Source organism: Triticum aestivum, chromosome 5B, assembly GCF_018294505.1.
Source record: "Triticum aestivum cultivar Chinese Spring chromosome 5B, IWGSC CS RefSeq v2.1, whole genome shotgun sequence".
NCBI classification, from domain to species: domain Eukaryota; kingdom Viridiplantae; phylum Streptophyta; class Magnoliopsida; order Poales; family Poaceae; genus Triticum; species Triticum aestivum.
In genome coordinates this window covers 588,436,213-588,446,938 of record NC_057807.1, presented here as the reverse complement: position 1 = coordinate 588,446,938, position 10,726 = coordinate 588,436,213, and the positions used below count along the sequence as shown (strand labels likewise).

The 10,726-nt window shown below is 46.6% G+C and overlaps 1 long non-coding RNA gene across 2 annotated transcripts; it reads left to right on the top strand.

Moving 5' to 3' along the window:
• The first annotated feature begins 6,097 nt into the window (after window positions 1–6,097).
• Window positions 6,098–9,174, top strand: LOC123113450 (uncharacterized). 2 transcript variants are annotated; one of them, XR_006456027.1, is made up of 4 exons: window positions 6,098–6,348; window positions 6,419–6,591; window positions 6,952–7,036; window positions 8,668–9,174. It is a non-coding gene; the product is annotated as an uncharacterized lncRNA (long non-coding RNA). The 2 variants fall into 2 exon arrangements; XR_006456025.1 differs by having other exon boundaries at window positions 6,137–6,348; window positions 6,433–6,591.
• The last annotated feature ends 1,552 nt before the right edge of the window (window positions 9,175–10,726 follow it).

Genomic DNA, 10,726 nt, shown 5'->3' with positions numbered 1-10,726 from the left:
ATGGGTGGTAAAAAGAAAAAAAAGGAAATTTGAGCCCTTGCAGGTCCCACATGTCATAAGAGCGTAAGGGGTGAAAACCGGGGGTGGGGGCTTATTGTTGGAGTTAGAGGCAATTTTTTGGGGCTCAAGAAATGGTTCCATCTGGTCTACGGAAGCATGAAAATGGGGGCTATTGCTGGGGTTGCTTTCACCGAGTATCCTTCATTACAAAATGGTTAAATATAATTTGTAGGAAGTTGATCTCATGTCTAATTAACTTGAACTACTCCAACAAGTGGTATTTCCTAGTTTATTTCTATTTTCCGAAACTGGATTCATTCTGAATTTCGTGGGTTCCAACATGATCCTAAAAGCAACACGCAAAACAATTACTAAAAGCATGTCAGTATACAAATCATTCTAACTAAACCTCACTACTAATAACACAATGCATGTGCGTTGCAACGAAGCCACAAAAAAGTCAAGGAGTTAGGCAATCGGTTTATGAGATCACTGAAAGGTGTTTGCGTCCCACGACTGTTGCGTTGTTCATGGTTAAAAAAGAGCAAGAAGGCGAGGGGAGATCTACACGCGACGAATGTTGGAGAAACTTAAGCGACGATGATAGGGGCTTTGCAAGATTTGAAGTGAGATAACATTTTAAGTTTTGAAATGTGGGAGGGTGGGCATTAGGAAGGAGAGTGCACGAGGTCGATGATCAGTTAGGAGGACGATGCCCATCGTTGCATTGAAATTAGATTTTGTTTGCTCTTTTATGCTATGATATATAGCAACAAGAGTTGTTTTGGCGGAGAAACGACAACCAGGAGGATCGTTTTGAGCTGATGTTTCATTTCCGTATTTGTTATTTGCATCTTTAGTAAGAGTGTTGGCATGAACGATGTATTTGTTCATTTGTGTTAGTTTTATATAGGAGTAGAGGTGTATTCGTTTATATATGCTTCTGGAAAGGTAGCTAGCATCACATCTGAGCAAAAATGTATTTGTTTGATTGTGAATCTTACAAGGCTAATGGCCCTACATGTGAACAATGGCAGTGGAAGAAAAATGAATTCACCATCAATTCCGACATAACTTTATAAGAGCATCTAAAGTCGAGCGCCCCAAACCCGCCTCAAACGCAGGGGCGGACAGCCTGGTCATTGACCGGTCACGAAAATGCGACCTAGACGGGCGCCTCAAACGGGCCTCAAACGCCCAACCCAAATATGGGGCGCATATGGGGCGCCCGGGCGTATGCGCCACGTCGGACTGACGATGGGCATCGTCCTCCGTGGACCAATGGCGCCGTATGGAGCCACTCCGGTGGGCTCCGTAGTGCATAGCCCGGCTATTTAAGCCGACCGCCAGCATCGAACCCCTACCCGTCCACATTTCCACCCTCACATCCGCCGCCACTTTCCACTAGTCGCCCACCAGCAGTAGTAGCAATGCCCCCACGCCGTCGGGTCAGGAGCTACCCGTATCTAACGCCCGAGCGCCGGCTACAGCTCCTTCAGCAGATCCGGGCAACGCGCGAAGCCCGGATCGACGTGGTGCTACCTCCAGACGTGGTGGATCCGGAGGAGGAGGAGGAGGAGGACGTTGAGAGGATGTGGGGGACGCGGATCTGCATGCCAAGCAGCAGGAGATCCTCGATTCCCTCCGATCGGAATCGAAGGCGGAGGCCAACCGTCGCAGTCTGCAAGAGGCAGAGGAAGAGCACCCGCGGTCTTTGATGAGATGCTCGTGTCTACGGATGATGACGAGGAGCCGGAGCGCTCCCACACGCCCATCTACCCGTCACCCGGCACCGACGTCGTGGACATCTCCGACGACAAAGCTTAGTTGGTGTAGTACGTAGGATTTCTTTAGCATGCTTTGTATTGATCTAGGGGATGAAATATGCAAGACTCGGATGCACAGGAGCAAATTTGAGGCTTGATCGGACATTGTCCAGACGCGCCTAGTCACGCCTAGTCGCGTCTGCGGGCGTTTGTGAGGTTGGATTTGTTGTCTATGGTTGTAGATGCTCTAAGCACGCGAGATGATTGAGAACCAAAGTACGCGACCATCGTGGACCTACCATAGCAATGGCTCTCAAGATGCTTTACCCATGCTAGCAAGTACTCCCTTCGTCCGAAATTACTTGTCGAAGAAATGGATGTGTCTAAAACTAAAATACGTCTTGATACATCTATTTCTCCGACAAATATTTCGGACAGAGAGAGAGCAGTTAAGTGCTAGCTCGAGCTCATATAAACTTGGGTGAATAGTAAAATTGGAAAAAACTGAATTTATTTTGTGACAAGCATTGACGAATGTTTTGAATGCTTGAAAAGTTTCATCGTGAAATCACATTTTTAAAAGTCATGGAAAAAAAACGATGTTGTAAAATGGTATTTTCAAAAGCATTTTGAAGTGATGACTTATTTATTTTTACCACGACTTCCACAAATATCATTTCATTATCAAATTTTACAAGCACTAAAATATTTATCAGTGTTTATTATAAAATTTTCATATATTTAAATTGATTCTCATTTTTTCGAATTTTAGTATTTTATTGTTTTATCCCGAGCTCATTCGAACCGGGGAGCAGAAGAGTGCTTTCGTAGGAGCTGGCCAATTCTTAAATTAGCTTGGCAAAAGCAATCTCATCAAATTAGCTTTGTGTTCCCTCCGTCGTGTAGCGGCCGCTACCTACGACCGATTTATCGAGCGTCGTGCCGGAGTGCCGACATTATCCGGTCGATACGATCAAACTGGCGCCACGTTACGTAGCCTAATGTCCAGCACTCTGATCTACTACCAGCTATGACCCCTTTACGATTAAACATTTCGACCCGTATAGCACGTGGAGTACTACTGACACTTGAGCTCCATTGCAGTCTTGACGGGCTTCCCGGTGGCGGTGCCCACGTGCGACCACCAAGCCTTTGGAACGAAGGAAATCAGGCACGCCGCAGTGCGTGCACGCTTCGCCGGCGACGGACGCGGGTAGCCCCGGCCGGTAAGCAAAGGGCCGGTCAAGCAGCGCTGGTGCGATCTGCTGGACCAATGCTGCTGCTTGGGCCACAGCGTGACCATTGACCAGCTCTCCCCTGTTGAAATTTCCTTCATTCGATGCCTGACAGAAGGAGTGGCCAACACGAACGAAACGTGATGCAACACTGGTACGAGCAACAAGCGGTGTAAAGGATCTCCAACGCCTACGGCCTACCTGCAAATTTGCTCCCTGGATTTAATATAAACCGGACGAAATTCATTACCTTTTATACATATTTTAACTAAAACCCGATTCCAAACCTACTCTAAATGATTGTTGGCGTTCGTCCGAGCGTGAGCACGCGAAATGAAGCTCCGGCCAACTCTGCCTCCGCAACCATGAGCCCCCGGAGGTGAAGTTATCCGCCCCACATCCCTGCCAAGCGGCTAATCGGCCGACGATGTTGAATCCACCAAGCTTGGATTCAACAGAAGGGGAGAAGCGGTGGCCTTTCTAGGACCTAAGCGTCGGCGACCTCCCATATGCTTTACTCTTCCTCGTTGCCGAAGGCGGTCGCAGGCGTGCCTGCTTCATGGTCGTGGCGGCAGGGCTTGGTCGTGGCTGAGCTGGCTATGTCCTCCTCGTCGTCGCCCTTGTCGAACACCTCATCCACGGCCTTGTCCATCTTATTGTAGGCGACATGTAAATTCGCCTGATACTAGATGTAAAGCTAACGCCAGCGGTTGCGGCGCATTTCGCAGGCGGTGCAGTGGGATTTCACTAGTGCCTCCTGCTCGGCCACGTCCACGTCCGGAACTATGGCTGTGTCGATGATGAGTTGCTCCTTCGCGTGCCTATGCTCGTCGAGGAGGCGGAGGTTGTAGGCCTAGTCGGCTTGCCAGAACTTGCCCCCCACCCCCTCCTTCAACACCATGCCCGTGTAATGGGCACCGGCCTTGCCGATGGTGATCCGGCATATGCACCGGCTCGTCCTCGACGGCGTCCTCCATTGGGACATCTACAACGCCGACCTCCGTCTACCAGCCGGCTGCAATGGCAGCGATCTTCTTTTTTTGCTCAAATGATAATTTGTCCCAGACGGCTTTGGAGCTCGAGGAGGCCATGACGAGCATGGTGTAGAGAGGAGGAAGAGAGTGCATGATGATGGATGCGACGATGGTCGGGCCTACGGTTTATAAAGCGCCAGGGGACGGGAGGTGGCAGGCAACCGATGACATGATTAATGGCGGACGGCAGAAGATGAGCGGGTGGCATCGGCTCGCCATTCATCAGCAACCGCGTGCGTATGATGGAGGCGGGCGGACGGACTGGTACCGTTTGAATGCGGAAAGACTCGGGCCGGCACTCTCGGGCCGGCGCACCGCTCCAATGCCGGCTCCAGTGAGATGTCGTGTCCGAAAGAGTGCCGCCCACGCCGCTCCAATGCCGGCTCCAGTGAGATGTCGTGTCCGTTCTAGGCCAACATGAATGTGACGCTGATGCTCCACGGTTGTCCGGACGTGGCAGCGGTCCGCACACCCGCAAAGCCTTCCCGCTTTGTATCGGCCTGCAGACCGATACAAGACCATATTGGATGACAAAACCCGTCTGAACCTCGTGGTTCCGATGGTTGCCGGCGGCTTGATGATTGGTGTTGGAGATGCCCTAATTCAGCAGATAAGAATTGCCGTTGTGGAGCAGCAAGAGCCATAAATTTTATGGAAAGAAAAACATAGGTGCGCGATACCTCATACCTCTCACCCGTTGAGCTCGTGACGGACAACTTTCGGGCGCTGACAACTGCACGACTGCACTCCACAGTGCAAGATCCACTGCACAACAGAGTGCCAGAAAATGGCAACAGGATAAGGATAATGCCAGCAAGCAGTTCACTATGCGATGCATTACACTAGCAGGACTGGCTGGGAGTCCAAATGGATAAGAAAGTTTTTCATTCAAAAACAGGAACTCTGCAGCAAAGTGTTAGCAGCAACGTCCCAGCCCAAGATAACCGCAGTACTACTGCAGCAAATGGAGATTGTTATCTGCTCTCGCTTCCGCTTTACTTCGCTATGCAAAAGTGCGCACTTTTTACAGGATACCATTAATTAAAACCATTCAGTTGTGCATCAAGGACGCCTTCTCGCGATGTCCACGTCGGCACAAGGAGAACCATTCAGCTGTGCATCAAGGACGCCTTCTCGCGATGTCCACGTCGGCACAAGGAGACGAGCGAGTCGCGACCTGCTCGTTTTCTGCGGGGCTCGTGCTAGGCTTTCGTTGAGAAGAATAACAAAAGGGGAAAAATGACATCGTACACGTCACTAAGGGGATTGGGCAGTGACTCTTCCTCTCATCTCGCCTCCGAGCTAGGTTTAGCGCCGCCGCCGCTGCTGCCGCCGCCCCCGTACCTGCTGCTCCGTCGTTGCCCACCGGAGGAAGGGCCCCTGTTCAGACCCGCTCCTTCCCCGAGTTAGGCCGTCTGCGCGCCGTCGTCGTCCTCGTACCTTCGCACGCGGCGCTGGAGAGACGGATGAGGAGCTCGAGCAGTTCGTGCATTCATCCCTCTTCCCTCGACCATCGACGTCTACTGCGACAAGATCCGCCACCTCGTCGACCCACCCCGACCCACGTCATGGGGCGCATCTCCTTCCACCGCCTCCACATCAAGAACGTCTGCCGCCTCGAGGGGATCACCAAGATGGCCGATCTGGTGCGCCCCTTCCCACCTTCCCTCCCTTCGCCGCTCGCACTCGTCCTCTAATGGGTCTCCATCGCGCCATCTCTTCCTTGTTGATCTCGGTTGCTGCCTCCGCCTCGTCTCTTCTCCACGGGAACAACAGATGGCAACAAGGAAAGTGGCTCGGCCCAACCATGGCCATGTCGCCGCCACCAGTTGTTTTCTCCGCCCTTCCCTCTGAGCTCTTTCTGATTCCTTCATAATTTCGTAGCTAGGGTTTGTGTGTCCAGTCCACAAGATTTCTTACACCAACGATTGTTTCCATAAATCTATGGTTGCTATGGAGTGGTTTTGGGTACCCGTAAGATTCTTACACCAGCAACTAAAGTGACCAGGATTTGTCTTCATAGAATCCAGGGCTGCTATGGAGTGTTATTTTCCTGCTGAGTGTACAATTTATTATAAATATTATACGATGAAGTACCAAAGTTCAAAGTGGCATATGATCAGATATTCAGATTCCCTTTGCAGGTTAAACTCTATACCAGCAAAAAAAATGTTTTACAGTATATCTCCAAGATTCTCCATTTAAGATATTATAATTTCAGTGATGATGCCTTATTTCAGGATAATTGGTGTTGTTTTTGCTGCAGCTCAGGCCGGATTTTGGATTGCAAGGCTAAGCAGGTCATCTAAATTGGTATGCTTACATAGAATTCTTTCTGTATTAGTTCTTTTGCAATCTCATTCTATCTGAACAACAAGTTTAGTGACACAACGGCAGAAGCTGAAAAGAAGAAATATATAAACCACATTGAGGAGTTAGTCCAATGAATGGGATGGGAGCCCTTCAAAGTCACATATACAAGCGATTTATGTTCAAGCTTTATACGAGCAGGCAATTGAGTTAATCGGAAAGGGGATAGCCTATGTGGATCACCAGGTTCATTTTCTCTTCTCCTTTCTTTATCATGGTATAATATGAAGTTTGAAAGGAATAGGCATGTATATCGAGTCCTTGACAAATAAGTAAAGGCTAACTGGTATATGATGCTAGATTTTAGAGCAAATCAAGATATACAAGGAAAAGAAGATGGATAGTATAGTTAATCTGTTGCACACATCTAAAATTGTTGGATGATTTCATTTCATTTTTTTAGTTCCATAGATGGGATTCAAATATTTACATGCATGATATATCACATAGTTTAGAATATGCTTTTCCTTGTCTCCTTATTATGCTAATTGGGATTCAAATAGAGAAGCCATGACACATGTCCTTTGTTCTTTCCATTTTTTCTAGGAGTTCTTTCAATTCTCCTATGCTTGGGATCTGTTTGATTGATGGACCTTAAAGCTCATGCAATAATGCATGAACTTGTCAAAAGGTGCACATTCTAAACCAGTAATAGTGCTTCTACATTAAATTATCCATCTTCGGATGGGTCACTATTTACTAACTACTGAGTCATAAGCACCAAAGTTTGGGGCATGTGTTAGTATCCCTGTGACTTGGCATGTGAAGAAAATACACCATTTCTGTTTATTTGCATCTGTTCTTGACATTCTTTTGTCGTCTTGATACTTCATAAGTAATCTGACAAAGTCTAGGTAGTTGTTTTACTCTTTGTCGAATTCATTTTTTATTGTGATACAAAGGAAATAATGTAAATCATTAGGATTCTCCAAGAGTAAATCAGAATGCATGCTTCATATAAAGGCTTGGTTGATCTTAATAAAATTTCACTATCGATGTTCTATTCTTACATAGTTTTGTCCGAATTCTTCTTACATAGTTCAGTTTTGGTGTGTTGCCTGCTCATTCTTCTTAAATAGTTTAGTTTGAATTCTTTGCCTTGCTGATAGTATTTATATTGGCAGAGTAAAGAACTAAGCATTTGTCCTCTACGCACAAAAGCTAGATAGAGATTCTTTTGGTTGCTGCAGTGCATGCAATTCTATACGAGTATGTCACCAACTGGTTCAGATTGGATGAGTCCATGTACCATTGAGCTCTCAATGACTACTACGATAGCACCAGTAAGGTTCATGCTTTTCGATTTCTCCTGTGCAGTTTCCCTATAACTGTGAGGAATCGAATACCATCTGTGTCTTGGTTGTCATTCTTACAGTTTGATATTAGAGCTTCATAGTAATTACAGTCTTTATTTTTATGATGAAGATTTGGTGGGTGAATTCTATCTGTGGTTGACGTTGTTGTTGTTATATGTTGAGGTTTTAAGTGTTGATTGGTGTCTTGTCAATTTGATAGATGCTCATAGATGTCTCCTTTGCCGTATGTGTGGTTATTGATTTGGCTCTAATATGTATATATACGATGTGGTGAATATGTACAAATGGTTTAGGTACATGTGGTGCATGGTGCCTACTGCCAAACTATAGTCGATCTCATCTTGTAATATCCGTAAAGCTGGAAGACCGAGATAACTAGGCCTGCAACACAAGGCAAAAATAGATGCCTAATCACACCTTTTGGCTCCTATAGGAATGATGAAGAATTTTCTTGGGCACAAAATGTACACTAGGCTTGTCATATCGTCTAGAGTAGCATACTTCGAAGCTTATGTGAAGTTGTTCCCTTGTTCTAGCTTTGACAAATATGACTGACAAGCGGGTGAAATGACAAGTTTGAATTTGTTGTTATGTTATTTGCATCATTCAAGGGCTCGTGTCACTAATCTCATGCTAACCTTTAACCTTTAACATATGTTGAAAGCCAAACATGGCACCAGAGAGATAGGAGGTGTGATTGGGAATAGGATAGAAACAAGCATAGTACTAGCGTGTTACTTACATTTCAAACTAGATGTCTTTGATACCATACTTGATTTGTATATATAAGAGCATGTTTGTTTGATAATAACCTTCTTTCATACATCATCCACTTGCTCATTTTTGTTATCTGTTTTGGTTGACTTGTATACCTAGAGGTATATCTTCTTCCTGAACATATGTCAACTGTGTGATTTATCTACTTATTGTGGGATTTCACATCCAGGTTCAGCTGCTACCAACATAAATGTGGCTATGTTGGAAGATGATACAGGAAATGTTCATGCCGCTCTAAGCCATTTGCACGAAGCACTATTATTAGTAGTTACAGAAGCTGGCACTTACATGGGTGCATGTCGGTGCCTTCTAGAGATTAGGTTCCTGTTTATCTAATGCAAATTTTGCTGCCTATATTGCGCAAGATTGCTTTGCAGTTCTCTTGGACACTAGGATTGATTGTGTTGCTTGGTTCTGGTATCTAAGGATCTCTTGTGCTGAAACATTGCGGTGCTTTGCCAAGTTTTTGTGGTTCTTTTTTACTGGCAAAGAAAACTTACGCTAACAATCGTTAGTTCATTGGGGCACATGAACCATAGTGAACATTGGTTAAGATGAACACATTGACATAATGGCATTGATGTTTGATGTATGTATGTTTGTATGGTCCGCGATGGTGGCATGAAAAGTGAATCAAGTTGGTAGACAATCTGAGACGATGTCTGGTTAGATATTATGGAGATGGTCACTGTAGAAGTGAAATTTAATCTGTAGTAATGGATGTGTCTGATTTAGTACTGGCAATGTCAGTATCATATTGCTGTATGGAGTAGCAGAGGGAAATGTGTGGTGTAACATGGTTGAGTGAGCCAGGACTTTCTGGTCTTTTGCTATTTGTAAATAAATTAGCTGATTTTATCTTGATTCTAAATTTCTAATACAGCTACATATGTACATACTGCTATGGGACTTCATATTGTCAATTTTCTTATTTTAGTTAAGTACTGCATTTTAGATGTGCACTGTGCTTGGAGCAACTAACACCACCAGGACCGTAAGATTTTTATGATTTATACCAAAAATTGTTCCATGTTACTTGACAATAAATGTGTATGAACTCATGTGAATATGGACACCCTAAAGGTGCAATGAGGTGCTTCAGCAAGGCAAGTGTGCCACAAGTACGCACTCAAGAGGCCCGCCATTGGCGGGCCCCAACCACTAGTAGAGGAAACAGCGCTACCAGAGTTCTCGACCCCCAAAATACTGCAGTCATTCCATGAGGATTGCAATGTAAAGGTGCTGGTTTTTCCAGAAACAAATTCGGAACTCACTCACTGACAGGGGCGCAAAACTAACTCCCACATGAGGTGATGGTTCCATATGCAAACACAATATCTGTCATGGTGTTGCTAGAAGGAGGGCGCGATAGGGCCGGCCGGGGGCCTTTCTGCCCACGGCCGGGCAAGAGGAATGGGATTTTCTTCTTAATTCTCACTTAATTAGATTGATACATCTCTCTTTATATAGAGGGGTTTACTTGACTCCCAAGCAAGACTTACTTGACCCCTAAGCAAGCAACCCTTATTTCTAATTAATCCTAAGACTAACGGGCTATACCGTCAGACCAGACCCATTACGTACTCTAACACTACACCCCACCTGGAAATGCAAGTTGTCCTCGAGTTGCAGCCTAGCCAACTTATAACCATGACTCGACGCAACACAAACTTAGCACCTAAAAACAAGCCTTTTACATCTCGGCTTGTTTTATTACTCTCCACCTGAAATGGACTAGGACGCTTTATTTTGGACCACTTAACAGAAAGTGGACACCATCCTTACGTCGGACGTGTACATGTACATCCACATGGATTCCATGGACACCATATGTACAAAAGGAGTGCATGTGTATGGTCACCTGGAAGTGGTCGCAAGAGCGACCAGGACAGGCGCCCTCGCGGCGGCCGACGACGGAATGCAGTTGTGCTACGCGGTGCGCTCCTGTCGCTGACACCATGCCTTATCCCCGCCGGACGGCGGTTGGTCTGCACCGCACAGAGAAGAGTGGAGGGCTTGCTATGAAGAATGATGAGGAGGGATGCGCCCCCCCCCCCAACCGCCGATGTCGCAGACTTTGAGGTCGCTGCCCGCGGGGAAAACAGCATGCCCGCCACCCGTGGGGGAAACCGCGCGCAGCTGTAGACCAGGCATCTCCCGCACACGCCGACGCGCTAGGAGGCCGCACGCAGCAGCCTACAGCCTCACCGTCGCTGACACGTGGCGGG